General features: G+C 43.5%; 1 protein-coding gene across 2 annotated transcripts in view; it reads right to left on the bottom strand.

Moving 5' to 3' along the window:
* Positions 1-15,031, bottom strand: part of CDK18 (cyclin dependent kinase 18) — a 222,569-nt gene that overhangs the window by 196,482 nt on the left and 11,056 nt on the right. Inside the window, exon 1 of one of the 2 annotated variants that reach the window (XM_056558053.1) lies at positions 8,354-8,623. The exons of the other annotated variant lie outside the window; for it this stretch is intronic. The gene's annotated coding sequence lies outside the window, so the exon portion shown is untranslated. Of the gene's footprint in view, positions 1-8,353; positions 8,624-15,031 lie in introns of those variants that run through there. 2 annotated transcript variants of the gene reach the window in all.

Raw genomic sequence — 15,031 nt, forward strand, 5'->3', positions numbered from 1 at the left:
TTATTACAGGCAATTTATTCCACATTTTTCTACCGTTGTGGCTCCTATCGTGGCTTTAACCAAAAAAAATGCCGATCCCAAGTCTTGGCCTCCTCAAGCGGAAGACGCCTTTAAACGGCTCAAGTCTGCCTTTTCTTCGGCTCCCGTGCTCTCCAGACCTGACCCATCTAAACCCTTCCTATTGGAGGTTGATGCCTCCTCTGTGGGAGCTGGAGCTGTCCTTCTACAAAAAAATTCTTCCGGGCATGCTGTTACTTGTGGTTTTTTTTCTAGGACCTTCTCTCCGGCGGAGAGGAACTACTCCATCGGGGATCGAGAGCTTCTAGCCATTAAATTAGCACTTGAGGAATGGAGGCATCTGCTGGAGGGATCAAGATTTTCAGTTATTATTTACACCGATCACAAGAACCTCTCCTACCTCCAGTCTGCCCAACGGCTGAATCCTCGCCAGGCCAGGTGGTCTCTGTTCTTTGCCCGATTTAATTTTGAAATTCACTTTCGGCCTGCCGATAAGAACATTAGGGCCGATGCTCTCTCTCGTTCCTCGGATGCTTCTGAAGTTGAACTCTCTCCGCAACACATCATTCCTCCTGACTGCCTGATTTCCACATCTCCAGCCTCCATCAGGCAAACTCCTCCAGGAAAGACCTTTGTTTCTCCACGCCAACGCCTCGGAATCCTCAAATGGGGTCACTCCTCCCATCTCGCAGGTCATGCGGGCATCAAGAAATCTGTGCAACTCATCTCTCGCTTCTATTGGTGGCCGACTCTGGAGACGGATGTTGTGGACTTTGTGCGAGCCTGCACTATCTGTGCCCGGGATAAGACTCCTCGCCAGAAGCCCGCTGGTTTTCTTCATCCTCTGCCTGTCCCCGAACAGCCTTGGTCTCTGATTGGTATGGATTTTATTACTGACTTACCCCCTTCCCGTGGCAACACTGTTATTTGGGTGGTCGTTGATCGATTCTCCAAAATGGCACATTTCATCCCTCTTCCTGGTCTTCCTTCAGCGCCTCAGTTGGCTAAACAATTTTTTGTACACATTTTTCGTCTTCACGGGTTGCCCACGCAGATCGTCTCGGATAGAGGCGTCCAATTCGTGTCTAAATTCTGGAGGGCTCTCTGTAAACAACTCAAGATTAAATTAAATTTTTCTTCTGCATATCATCCTCAATCCAATGGACAAGTAGAAAGAATTAACCAGGTCTTGGGTGATTATTTACGACATTTTGTTTCCTCCCGCCAGGATGACTGGGCAGATCTTCTACCATGGGCCGAATTCTCGTATAACTTCAGAGTCTCTGAATCTTCCTCCAAATCCCCATTTTTCGTGGTGTACGGCCGTCACCCTCTTCCCCCCCTCCCTACCCCCTTGCCCTCTGGTCTGCCCGCTGTGGATGAAATTTCTCGTGATCTTTCCATCATATGGAGAGAGACCCAAAATTCTCTCTTACAGGCTTCATCACGCATGAAGAAGTTCGCGGATAAGAAAAGAAGAGCTCCTCCCATTTTTTCCCCTGGAGACAAGGTATGGCTCTCCGCTAAATATGTCCGCTTCCGTGTCCCTAGCTACAAGTTGGGACCACGCTATCTTGGTCCTTTCAAAATTTTGTGCCAGATTAATCCTGTCTCTTACAAACTTCTTCTTCCTCCTTCTCTTCGTATTCCTAATGCCTTTCACGTTTCTCTTCTTAAACCACTTATCATCAACCGTTTCTCTCCCAAATCTGTTCCTCCCACTCCTGTTTCCGGCTCCTCGGACATCTTCTCCGTCAAAGAGATTCTGGCATCCAAAAAGGTCAGAGGGAAAACCTTTTTTTTAGTGGATTGGGAGGGTTGTGGTCCAGAAGAGAGATCCTGGGAACCTGAGGACAATATCCTAGACAAAAGTCTGCTCCTCAGGTTCTCAGGCTCTAAGAAGAGGGGGAGACCCAAGGGGGGGGTACTGTTACGCCGAGCGCTCCGGGTCCCCGCTCCTCCCCGGAGCGCTCGCTACACTCTCCTCACTGCAGCGCTCCGGTCAGATCCACTGACCCGGGGCGCTGCGATACCGCCTCCAGCCGGGATGCGATTCGCGATGCGGGTAGCGCCCGCTCGCGATGCGCACCCCGGCTCCCGTACCTGACTCGCTCTCCGTCAGTCCTGTCCCGGCGCGCGCGGCCCCGCTCCCTAGGGCGCGCGCGCGCCGGGTCTTTGCGATTTAAAGGGCCACTGCGCCGCTGATTGGCGCAGTGGTTCCAATTAGTGTTATCACCTGTGCACTTCCCTATATCACCTCACTTCCCCTGCACTTCCTTGCCGGATCTTGTTGCCATCGTGCCAGTGAAAGCGTTTCCTTGTGTGTTCCTAGCCTGTGTTCCAGACCTCCTGCCGTTGCCCCTGACTACGATCCTTGCTGCCTGCCCCGACCTTCTGCTACGTCCGACCTTGCTTCTGTCTACTCCCTTGTACCGCGCCTATCTTCAGCAGCCAGAGAGGTTGAGCCGTTGCTAGTGGATACGACCTGGTCACTACCGCCGCAGCAAGACCATCCCGCTTTGCGGCGGGCTCTGGTGAAAACCAGTAGTGACTTAGAACCGATCCACTAGCACGGTCCACGCCAATCCCTCTCTGGCACAGAGGATCCACTACCTGCCAGCCGGCATCGTGACAATAGGGACCTTTGATGATCATCAGTCCGATATCTACAACATTCTCCGTAGGAACTGGTGCATTTTACAAATGGATCCTTTACTAGTTATGGTAGTGGCAGATTGTCCACTGGTAACCTTTCATAAGGGGCGTAGTTTGCAGGACCGCTTGGTTCACAGCCACTACATCAGACCAACACCTTTGCATTCCTGGTTGCAATGCCAGATTCTTGGTCATTTTGGGTGTAGTGGCTGCAAAGCTTGTCCATTCATCCGTAGAACAAAGACTAAAACAAGTTCAGTCTTGTTCCTGGTGGATGATTTGGGTGCTACTACTGGTGGGGGGTGTTACTGGTGGATGATGGGGGGCACATGATGGGAGCATTATATGTGAGGGCAGCATGATGGGGGCATTAAATGTGAGGGGTGCATGCGGCCCAGCCTCACCCAGCCGCTACCTCCAGTGGCCCCCAGATCATTTGAGTTTGAGACCCCTGTGCTAGACAGACAGAAGAAGGAAAGAAACAAAGTTGTCCTCATGTGACAGCAGCTGTGTATCCTTTTTATCCATCAGGACTGGTCGAAGACCACATCTGCCTGGAAGTCATAGTTTTATAGACCCACTGGAGCAGAATTTTTAAAGCTTGCGCAAGAGAAAAGCTTGTCTGGCTGTGGGCAACTTCTTCACTTTTCTCTTGCACTATTTTTAACTAATCTCCATTATGTATTTTATATCTTTTCCAGTCTTTTTCTACCATACAGCAGAATACATTTCCCATTGACTTACATTATAGCAAAGAAACTCAATGCAACACATACTTTTTTTCTGGCAAACACAATAGCACAGATTGCTACGTTATTCTATACAGCAAAAAATTTATAAAAAATATAAAAACATAATAGAATAAAAACAAGTAAAACATTTAAAAAAAAATGCAGTGTACTGTTTGGGAGTCATCGGGAATACCTTGGGGGCCTTGCAACTTCCATCATGAATACACCATTGCTATATCTGTCAAGGGGGTACACGTTTACAATGTTTATGCATACACGTTTGAATGGGATTCTTGAACTGTGTAGCTCTACTGTTGATGTGATTAAATACTGTTCTGACTACATATTGCTCATGTATCAGTCCATATATCCACATGTCCTAATGACCCTATTGCACGGCTCTGTATCCAAATGGCGAATGTTTTGCTCTATCGTTGGATTGTTATACTGTTTTTCTTCTCTTTTTCTTGAAAATTTTCAATAAAATGTGTTTAAAAAAGAAAAAATAATGCAGTACGAATGCGGTACAGGGTGAGCTCCCGTGCTTCCTGTAGTGGTGGCCGCAGACAGCCAGCATGTTATGTTTTATATATCTTACATGTCTATTTACGTGGGCTCCAGGCTAGAAAAATCACTTTGCAGTCTAACAATTTGATATTTTTTAGTTGTACATGTATAGTAGTCACCTGGACCCTTTATATAATGTTTATACTATGGCCTACTGAATGAGACGCCTGAATTTTCTAATTTTCTAAATGTAACCAGAAGTCATTTCATATTGTCAGACTCAACTGACATCTGTAAACACAATATCTGACATTGCCTGCAGCTTCTTTAAATAATATTAAAGGTCATATGTACAAACCAGAGTGCTGTATGACAATGCTCATGCTACTTGAGTATATATCGAGGCCCTAAAAATGTTGCCCCACAATAACAGAATATGGCTCATGCTGTGACTCTCTTAAGTAAAGTAAAAATTTAGGCTGTGTTCACATGACTTTCATTATGTCGGCATGGCGTGTACTCCAGAAAAGCACCATCCATAGAGTTCCTTTAGCCTGATGAAGGCCAAAACAGTGTCCAGTAGGCCAATATACTCCTAAGAATAAAGAACAGTGTATACACTATTTCATACCAATAATAAACTTCTAACATATGGTATATATATATATATTTACTTTTATGAAAAGGGCCTATGGGTGGCAGGTGGGGCATGGCATCCGCCACAAGTCCTCCTGGGGTTTATAAACTTTTCTTTGCTTGTACTTCTAATAAATGGAGCAATATATTGGGTGATGTAGAGAAATGAGCAGGGCTGAGTAAGGAGCCTTATTCCCTGCAGGAAAGTGGGTGTTTGGTAACTGTAGCACATGATAACAATAATAATAATAATAATAATTTCTTTATATGCCGTAGCATTGTGCAAAGATTGTATTCATTCACATTGGTTCCTGTTACTACTGAGTCTCACAATCTAAATTCCAACTTTACCCATCCATATGTTTGTGTAAGGAAACCAAAGTTCCCACTGGAAATCTATTCAAGCCAAGGAGAACATACAAGCTCCATGAAGATGGTTTCCTTGGTCAGATTAAAATCCAGAATCCCCACAAGGCGATAGAGCTATCCATGGAGCCACTTTGTCTTCTAATGAGGAGGGATGCAGTGTCAATAGCTGGTATATCCTTAATAAATCACATAATAGTACAATAGGTGGGCATGGCACTGGGCACAATCATGACAGATGGTCCAGTATAGAAGGCCCAGTGCAGAGATCACCTCTCCATTCACCAGTGCAGCTAGTGGCAGGCCGTGAAGGATGCAAATTAAAGGGGTACTCGAGGGGAATTTTTTTTTCAGATTAACTGGTGCAAGAAAGTTATGCAGATTTGTGATTTATTTCTATTTAAAAATCTTAATCCTTCCAGTATTTATCAGCTGCTGTATGCTCCAGAGGAAATTGTGTAGTTCTTTTCAGTCTGACCACAGTGCTCTCTGCTGCCACCTCTGTCTGTGTCAGGAACTGTCCAGAGCAGGAGAGGGGATTCGCTTCTACTCTGGACAGTTCCTGACACTGACAGTGGTGGCAGCAGAAAACCCTGTAGTCAGGCTGGAAAGAACAACACAACTTCCTCCGGAGCATACAGCAGCTGATAAGTACTGAAGGATTTAGATTTCTTAATAGAAGTAATCTACAGTCTATCTTTTTGGTACCAGTTGATTTGAACATATTTTTCCCTCCTGAGTACCCCTTTAATTTCTATGAAATACAGTGATCCCTCAACTTACAATGGCCTCAACATACAATAGTTTCAGCATAAAATGGTCTATTCTGGACCATAATAAGTTGAAACCAGACTCAACATACAATGTACGGACAGTCCAGATCTGTGAAACATGTAAATGGCCGGAAGAACTGGCCAATCAGAATGGATATTCACTGGTAATACACCTGTATTACTGAAGCACTGACTGGTGTCTGGTAGCACCCCCTACAGTACAGGGAGGTATTACATGTTCTGTACACTTTTCTTGTCCCAGGGTTAGCTGTTCCTTTGGACACCAGGTGAGAGTGACTCCATGTTACTTTTTTGGGACACTTTGTAGTGTACACGACCCTGAAGAAGCTCCTGTCCTCTACATAGACCAGTGTTTTGCTTTGTCTATATTAGTTATCTACTTATTTTTCTTTAATCCTCAGTTTTTCCAATTTTTGGATGACATTTTGGTGCCTTTAGAACCAATTACCAGGTTTCCATAGAGTTATGAACTCAACATACAATGGTTTCAACATACAATGGTCGTCCTGGAACCAATTAATATTGTAACTTGAGGGACCACTGTAGAAGAGTGGGGCAGATAACTATTCTGTAAAATAAAAGAGTGAAAATAGTGGAGCGTAGTTACTAAAACCAAAGGGGGGAGAGGCGAGCAGGTCCTGGGGTGTTGTTTGTAGTCATGTCTGGTGGCAGCGGCTACATTGTGGAGTCGGGCTGCTGGACGAGGACTGTACTGGTGCTCCTGATATATACCTTTGACTCGGGTGCTATAAAATGCTAGCAGTGCCTTAGCTTTGTGGTTGTTTGTGCTGATCACTTTCCATAATAGCAACATATGAATTTTGGCAATATATCAAGACTTTGCTCAAGGAGCCTTGGGGGATCTGGCCATCCACTTGTTACATGGACAGTCACTCTCTGAATGGATCCCAGGATTAAAGGGGTACTCCGGTGAAAACCTTTTTTCTTTTACATCAACTCGTGGCAGAAAGTTAAACATATTTGTAAATGACTTCTATTAAAAAATCTTAATCCTTCCTGTACTTATTAGCTGCTGAATACTAGAGAGGAAACTATTTTCTTTTTGGAATGCTCTCTGATGACATCACAAACACAGTGCTCTCTGCTGACGTTATTATAATAACGCTTTATTTATTGTTTTCCTTAGTGGGATTTGAACCCAAGTCCCCAGCACTGCAAGGCTAACCACTGAGCCACCATGCTGCCCTTAGCATACATCTGCTATGCATGGTTGCTAAAATGGACTGAGATGTCAGCAGGGAGCACTGTGCTCGTGATGTCATCAGTGTTCCAAAAAGAAAGGAATTTCCTCTGTAGCATTCAGCAGCCTATAAGTACTGGAAGGATTAAGATTTTTTTAATAGAAGTAATTTACAAATATGTTTAACTTTCTGCCACCAGTTGATTTAAAAGAAAAAGGTTTTCACCGGAGTACCCCTTTAATGCTACTGCTGCAGGATGAAGGAGCAGCCTCATTCCTCCGCAATAACAGATGATGACTGGGATAAGTGACGCTAGACAGGCAGCGTATTGCTGAAAAGGGGTTGTATAGAATTAGATAAAAGGGTCCGCTCTTTTGTTTGTTCACAAAACAGCACCACAGCCATAGCAGCTGCTATGGGACCTAGAGGTTGAGGGGGGGGAGGGACCACTCAGGGGCAAGAACATTGCGGGAGAATAAATCAGTTCTTTCTATGACATGCACTCTGCACAATAAATCACATACATGAAGGTGTTGCCTTGCTTTTCATTATGAACTATTAGCTTTTTTTTATGTATTTATTTACTTTCTTTTTTTTTTTTTTTGCACCAAATGTTAGCTTTCAGTCAACGCCAATGCCCCACGTTTACGTTAAAAAAGTCGAAAAAGCTGCCGCCAAAGCTGACATGAACAATCTTCCCCATCGGTCAAGCAGAAGGCAAAGTGACTGTTCCCTATACCCGTATCCACATTTCTTATATGCTAAACATGCCCTGCACCATTTCTGGCGCAAAAGTCTCTGCAGTTTCAGTGCAGCACTTTCTATATTAATAAAGTTGGTGGACTATTAGGGTTCTCCGATACCCATGGGCTGGGAATAGCTTAGGGCAGTGGTCTCCAAACTGTGGACCTCCAGATGTTGCAAAACTACAACTCTCAGCATGCCCGGACAGCCAACGGCTGTCCGGGCATGCTGAGAGTTGTAGTTTTGCAGCATCTGGAGGTCCACAGTTTGGAGACCACTGCCCTAGTGCATAGGGAAAGTGCTTTGCTGAGGGAAGACCCCACATAATAAGAAACCTTCCAATGGCCCACCAGTAAGAAAACAAAATAATGCAGAAAACCATTGGCCAACAACACTGTAGCCCAATAAAAGTGATGTCAATGGATGATGACTGGTGTAAACATGCACCACAAATGCAGCCATGACCCCACTAGCATCCACTTCATACAATATACTAGTATTACCAATAGCAATTTCCTTACTGAGTATATACAGGGCAGGAGGATAGGCAGCAAGTATACTACACCACAGGTGCCCACATGACTCCTATCCTATACCCATGTGGACTATAACAAGATGCCACAGCGTTTCCATCTATACAAGTCCATGTAGGCACCGGAGAGAAGCAGCTGCACGGCACAGACTGGACGCTTATCCTTACCTTGGCTGGTAGCTGCTGTGGCTGACGGTAGGGGATGCCCTCCCTGCCCACCTTTGCTCAGGACCTCACAGCAGGAGAAAGCTGGCAGCTGCCCCGTGAATGTGAGCCAGAAGCCTTGCCTCCTCCTCTCCTCTCACAAGCCCTTGATGTGTCACGCTGGCTCCGCCCCTGGAACGGGCTCAATGACATGCCAGGCTGCTGCTGCCTATCCTGGGGGGGGGACGTGCCAGGGTCAGGGGGAGGGGACAGATGCCAGCCAGATGTAGTGCAGGGCAAGGTGGGGAATGACTGTAGGAGAGCTGCTGGGTCTTGTCATATGGGTGACAGGATATATTCCTCTGGGTCCTATGGTACATTCTAGGCTCCAGAAAAGTTGGCACGTCAGACTTCTGGGTGGCAGCAGCAATGCCTCAGCATGTTCAGAGCCCTCTGGGGGTTTATTTCCTCAAAGGGCTTCTCTATTTTCTAGTATAACAAAGCTGACTGTGCATAGTGCCTCAGTAGTGTTGTGGAACTGACTAGCAACGGTTCCTTCTCTTCACCATGGCATGGTCTTCACTAGTGTTCCTCTACCTATGTCCCTCCAGCTGTTGCAAAACTACAATTCCCATCATTCCAGACAGCTATTGCAGTCTTTTAAAGCCAGCATGCCTCCAGCTGTTGCAAAACTACAATTCCCCTCATTCCAGACAGCTATTGCAGTCTTTTAAAGCCAGGATGCCTCCAGCTGTTGCAAAACTACAATTCCCATCATTCCAGACAGCTATTGCAGTCTTTTAAAGCCAGCATGCCTCCAGCTGTTGCAAAACTACAATTCCCATCATTCCAGACAGCTATTGCAGTCTTTTAAAGCCAGCATGCCTCCAGCTGTTGCAAAACTACAATTCCCATCATTCCAGACAGCTATTGCAGTCTTTTAAAGCCAGGATGCCGCCAGCTGTTGCAAAACTACAATTCCCATCATTCCAGTAGCTATTGCAGTCTTTTAAAGCCAGGATGCCTCCAGCTGTAGCAAAACTACAACTCCCAGCATGCCCTGGCATGCTGGGAGTTGTAGTTTTGCAACAGCTGGAGGCACCCTAGATGGGGAACACTGGGCTATTGTATGTACTGGTTACATACAGTGGTTACAGAAAGTTTTTAGATCTTTGTGATAAAATAAATGAAAAAACAAACAAACAAACAGTCCCCCCCCCCCCATCATTCTGCACTCCTGACTCCATAATGACAAAGTGGACCCTCATTTGACTTCTAGAACAACAGACCCCTTAGTACTGATCAGAGACTCTGTCACTGGAAACAACACGTGATTTAGTCTATCGCTCTGTAGAGTGCCGCCACCGTCCCTTTTGTTTGGAAACCTGTGATGACCCAAGCGGAGGGATTCCATCTATGTAAGGCTGCTTTCACACTATAAAAATTCATCTGTTATAAAAAAAACAAAAACTGAAAATCTTCTGTTAAACGGCCATTAGAAAATCCCTAACGGCCATTAGAAAATCCCATTATAGTCTATGGTATTTTTACATTACCCGTTTTAACCCCTTATAGTCCGTTATTAAGAAGGGACGTTATTTTGTGACGGGCGAATGAACAGAAGAAATAGCGCATTCAATATTTCTCCGGTTACTATCACCCATCACAAAATAACGTCCGTTATTAATAATGGGCTATAACGGGTTAAAACAGATAATGTAAAAATACCATAGACTATAATGGGATTTTCTAACGGCCGTTTAACGGATGATTTTCAGGGTTTTTTTTAACGGACATTTATGACGGATGAATTTTTATAGTGTGAAAGCAGCCTAAGTATTCAAACCCTTTACATTTTTTGGGCCAATAACTCGGGAACAGAGCCCCTAATATTAAAAAAAAAAAAAAAAAGAAAAGGAATCAGTGTCACTGGCACTATTAGCCTGGGTTCACACTACGTTTTTCAACTACGGTTACCGCATACGTTTTCTATCAAAAACCGTATGGGGAAAAAAAACGGATGGAACAGTATGGGAAAAAGTAAACCGTATGGGTTTTTAAACAGTATACTGTTTTTAAAAGTGCATACTGTTCCGTCCGTTTTTGTAGAAAAAAAAAACATACGTTTTTGAAAATTTTGTCCATTTTTAATGGGAGGGGTCTTGGGTGGGGACTTTAGGATTCAAATGCACATGTGCAAAGTAAAAACGTATACGTTTTTCCCGTATGGAACCGTATACATGTGCGTTTCCCATTGACGTCCATGTTAAAAAAAAAACGTATGCGGTTGCAGTATGGTTTTTAAACCGGAGACAAAATCGTGGTCAACCACAGTTTTGACTCCGGTTTAAAAACCGTACTGCAACCGCATATGTTTTTTTTAACATGGACGTCAATGGGAAACGCACATGTATACGGTTCCATACGGGGAAAAACGTATACGTTTTTACTTTGCACATGTGCATTTGAATCCTAAAGTCCCCACCCAAGACCCCTCCCATTAAAAATGGACATTTTCAAAAACGTATGGTTTTTTTTTCTATAAAAACTGACGGAACTGTATGCACTTTTAAAAACAGTATACTGTTTAAAAACGCATACGGTTTACTTTTTCCCATACTGTTCCATCCGTTTTTTTCCCATACGGTTTTCAATAGAAAACGTATGCGGGAACCGTAGTTGAAAAATGTAGTGTGAACCCAGCCTTACCCTGTATAAACAGGTTTGAGCGGGTGATTTTGCTGTCAGTATCCCTTTAAGACTGTGTTGTAAAACACTGCCCTTAAAGGGGTACTCCAGTGGAAAATTTTTTTTTTTTAAATCAACTGGTGCCAGAAAGTTAAACAGATTTGTAAATGACTTCTATTTAAAAATCTTAATCCTTCCAGTACTTATCAGCTGTTGTATGCTTCACAGGAAGTTCTTTCATTTTTTAATTTCTTTTCTGTCTGATCACAGTGCTCTCTGCTGACACCTCTGTCCATTTCCTGACATGGACAAAGGTGTCAGCAGAGAGCACTGTGGTCAGACAGAAAATAAATTCAAAAAGAAAATAACTTACTCTGGAGCATACAGCAGCTGATAAGTACTGGAAGGATTAAGATTTTTAAAACAGAAGTAATTTACAAATCTGTTTAACTTTCTGGCACCAGTTAATAAAAAAAAAAATCTAATATACTTCATAAACATTTTTAGCTACTTTTTATAGAAATTATGGCTTATAAAAAAATAAATAAAAAAAAAAGACCACTAGGGGTGCCCATACTCTCCAAAACATAATCCTGCCCATTTGCATCATCATCTTTGTCCTAGCTAAAGAACAAGCTAGGATAAAGTCCAGTATGTGAGGGCGGGACTAGCACTCCTCTGTGCTCACTCCTGTCCTGTCAGAAAATAAAGAGAAGTAGGTTACATAGCAGCCTGCAGTGATTGGACGAAGAGACCATGCAAAGCAGACAGCAGCAGAAGTGGATTCATGTTAGTGAGGGCGGGCTCAGTGTCTGTCTCGGACATGCCCCTTCCTGAGCAGTGTATGTCAGAATGAGTTTGCAGCAGAACAGAGGGATTGAGCCAAATACAGAAGCTAGACCCATATAAAGGCGTGTAAAGCATGCATGACCTAGTAAGGAACATATATAAGCATTATTTTTTTCTGTGATATTTCAGGCACGCTTTAATAAATTTTCCCCATGCAGTACTGTGCAAAAGTTTTAGGCAGGTGTGCAAAAAAGGCTGCAAAGTAAGAATGCTGAATGGGGTACTCGGGTGGAAACCTTTTTTTTTTTTTTTTTTTAAATCAACAACTGATGCCAGAAAGTTAAACAGAATTGTAAATTACTTCTATTAACCCCTTGGGGACGGAGCCCATTATGACCCTAAGGACGGGAGCATTTTTTTCAAATCTGACGTCTATCACTTTAAGCATTAATAACTCAGATGCTTTTACTTATAAATTTGATTCAGGGATTGTTTTTTCATGACATATTCCGCTTCATGTTAGTGGTAATTTTTTGTCGATTTTTGCATCATTTCTTGGTGAAAAATTCAAAAATTTCAGGAAAAATTGTAAAATGTAGCATTTTTCTAACTTTGAAGCTCTCTGCTTGTAAGGAAAAGGGACATGTCAAATACATTACACATTGATTCACATATACAATATGTCTGTTTTATGTTGGCATCATAGAGTTGACATGTTTTTACTTTTTGAAGACATCAGAGGGCTTCAAAGTATAGCAGCAATTTCAGAAATCAGAATTTTTTCAGGGACCAGTTGACTTTAGAAGTGAATTTGAGGGTCTTTATGTTGGAAATCCCCTATGATGGACCCCAATATGAAAACTGCACCCCTCAAAGTATTCAAAATGACATTAAAAAGTTTGTTAAATCTCATTTTTTTACACTTGCATGTTATTGTAGCCCCATTGTTTTCATTTTTACAAGGGGTAAAAGATAAAAAGGCCCCCCAAAACTTGTAATTCATTTTCTCTCGAGTAAGGAAATACCTCATATTTGGATGTAAAGTGTTCTGTGGGTTCACTAGAGGGCTCAGAAGGGAAGGAGCGACAATGGCATTTTGGAGAGCAAATTTTACTGAAATTGTTTTTGGGGCATGTCGCATTTAGGAAGTCCCCATGATGTCAGAACAGTTAAAAAAAAAAAACACATGGCATACTATCATGGAAACTAAACATGTGCAGAACCAAAATTTTTTTTTTTTTCGTTTTGTTTGATTTCGTTTTTTAAAATGTTTTGGTTCTGTGAATATTCGGAATGCTGTGCATTCGTCATATTCGGTTTTCGGATGCATCCACAAAAATTTTTTCATTTTCGGATGCATTCGTTAATTCTGATTTTTGGTTCTGCACATGTCCAGTGATCCCTCAACATACGATGGTAATTCGTATGTTGAGGGATTCGCGCAATGTAAAAAAGTAAAGTCCTACTCACCTGTCCCCGCTGCTCCCGATGGTGTCCCCGGGCCTCCGCTGGGCTCTCCTAGTCCTCTTCGGTACTCCGCTGGGCTCTGCTGGGCTGTCCTGGTCTTCTCCGGTCCTCCGTTGTCTGCCGCAAGGCCTTACTGGGCCTCCGTAGCGACCGTTGTCTGCCGCAAGGCCTTACTGGGCCTCCGTAGCTGCCGCACGCCGTTCCTATTGGATGACGGGACGGCGTGCGCAACGGCGTCATGACGACGTCAGAGGGAGACCCGTATGAAGGCCCAGGACCAGCCCAGAACCCACCGGAGGAAGGCCTGGAGCAGCGCGGAATGGTGAGTGAACCTGCCCAGGCTTCTTCAGCTGCTATCCGGCAGCAGCTTAAGCATTATGCACTGCCGGATAGCAGTTGATGCATGGCCCCGACATTCGGTATACTGATAACGAATGCATGCGTTGTTCGTTAACATGCATATTCGTTATGCGTTAGTTAACGAATGCATTCGTTAACTGTATATTCGCATTCTTTTTCGGGATTTTGTGATTTTTTTTTTCGTGCATTCTTTTCGTAACGAACATCCGAAAACGGGAAAATTTGTTTCGTTCCGTGTTCGTTACGAAACGAATTGCACATGTCTAATGGAAACTACACCCCTCAAGGAACGTAACAAGGGGTAAATTGAGTCGTTATACCCCACAGGTGATTGACGAACTTTTGTTTAAGTAGGACGTGAAAATAAAAAATTTGATTTTTAAACACTAAAATGCTGGTGTTACCCCAAACTTTTAATTTCAAGGAGTAATAGGCGAAAATGCCCGCCAAAATTTGTAACCCCATTTCTCTCGAGTAAGGAAATACTGTGGATGTAAAGTATGTGGATGTAAAGTGCACTGCGGGTGCAGTAGAGGGCTCATAAGGGGAGGAGCGACATTTGGCTTTTGGTGAGCGAATTTTGCTGAAATGGTTTTTGGGGGGCATGTCTCATTTAGGAAGCCCCCATGATGCCAGAACAGTAAAAAAAAATTACATCCACATATGGGGTATTTCCAAATAGGGTTACAAATTTTGGGAGGTGTCACGATCACACCCTATCGGTCCAGCCAAGATGCTAGAGAGAGTGTGATGGTGCAAGGGTTAAGGCCACCAGACCTCTGGGTATCCACTACTAGTCCCAGCAAGTCACCAAATTAACCCTTAGATAAACGTGTTTCCACCAGAGCTGCCTTCAGAAAGGTGAGCTCATATATTTAGAGATCAAAGACCAGAGCTGATTAATTAAACATTTAATCTGATAAAAGGTATCACAGTGCTCAATATATAAAGATACAGGAACAAATGACATACAGGTATAACAATATATAAAAGAGTTTAGCAAGGCAAGTTCAGAAAACAAAAGATGAAGTTCTTACAGCATGATGATATAGCAGTCCATGAGAGTGAGTTCCAGCTGTTCTTAGGATGGTCTTGTCAGCTTGTTGCACAGCATTTAACACACCAACTTTGAGTCTAGCATTGTTTAAATATGATATCTGCTTTCTTGGGAGGGAGACTCCATTCCCCCCTCCCCTCTGATCCCACCAGGGGGTCTTCTCTCTTCCTGACCGCTTATCTGTTTGATTATATGATGGGACCAGTGTGCATGACTTCAAAGGAGAAACCAAACAGCCAGACCCCCAATAAAATGCAATACACAAACCCACAGTCTGAATGACCTCCACCCCCAGGTCTTGGATAACACCTCACACACAGTTATAATTTATAATACACATA

This window comes from Hyla sarda, chromosome 2, assembly GCF_029499605.1.
Source record: "Hyla sarda isolate aHylSar1 chromosome 2, aHylSar1.hap1, whole genome shotgun sequence".
Classification (NCBI taxonomy): domain Eukaryota; kingdom Metazoa; phylum Chordata; class Amphibia; order Anura; family Hylidae; genus Hyla; species Hyla sarda.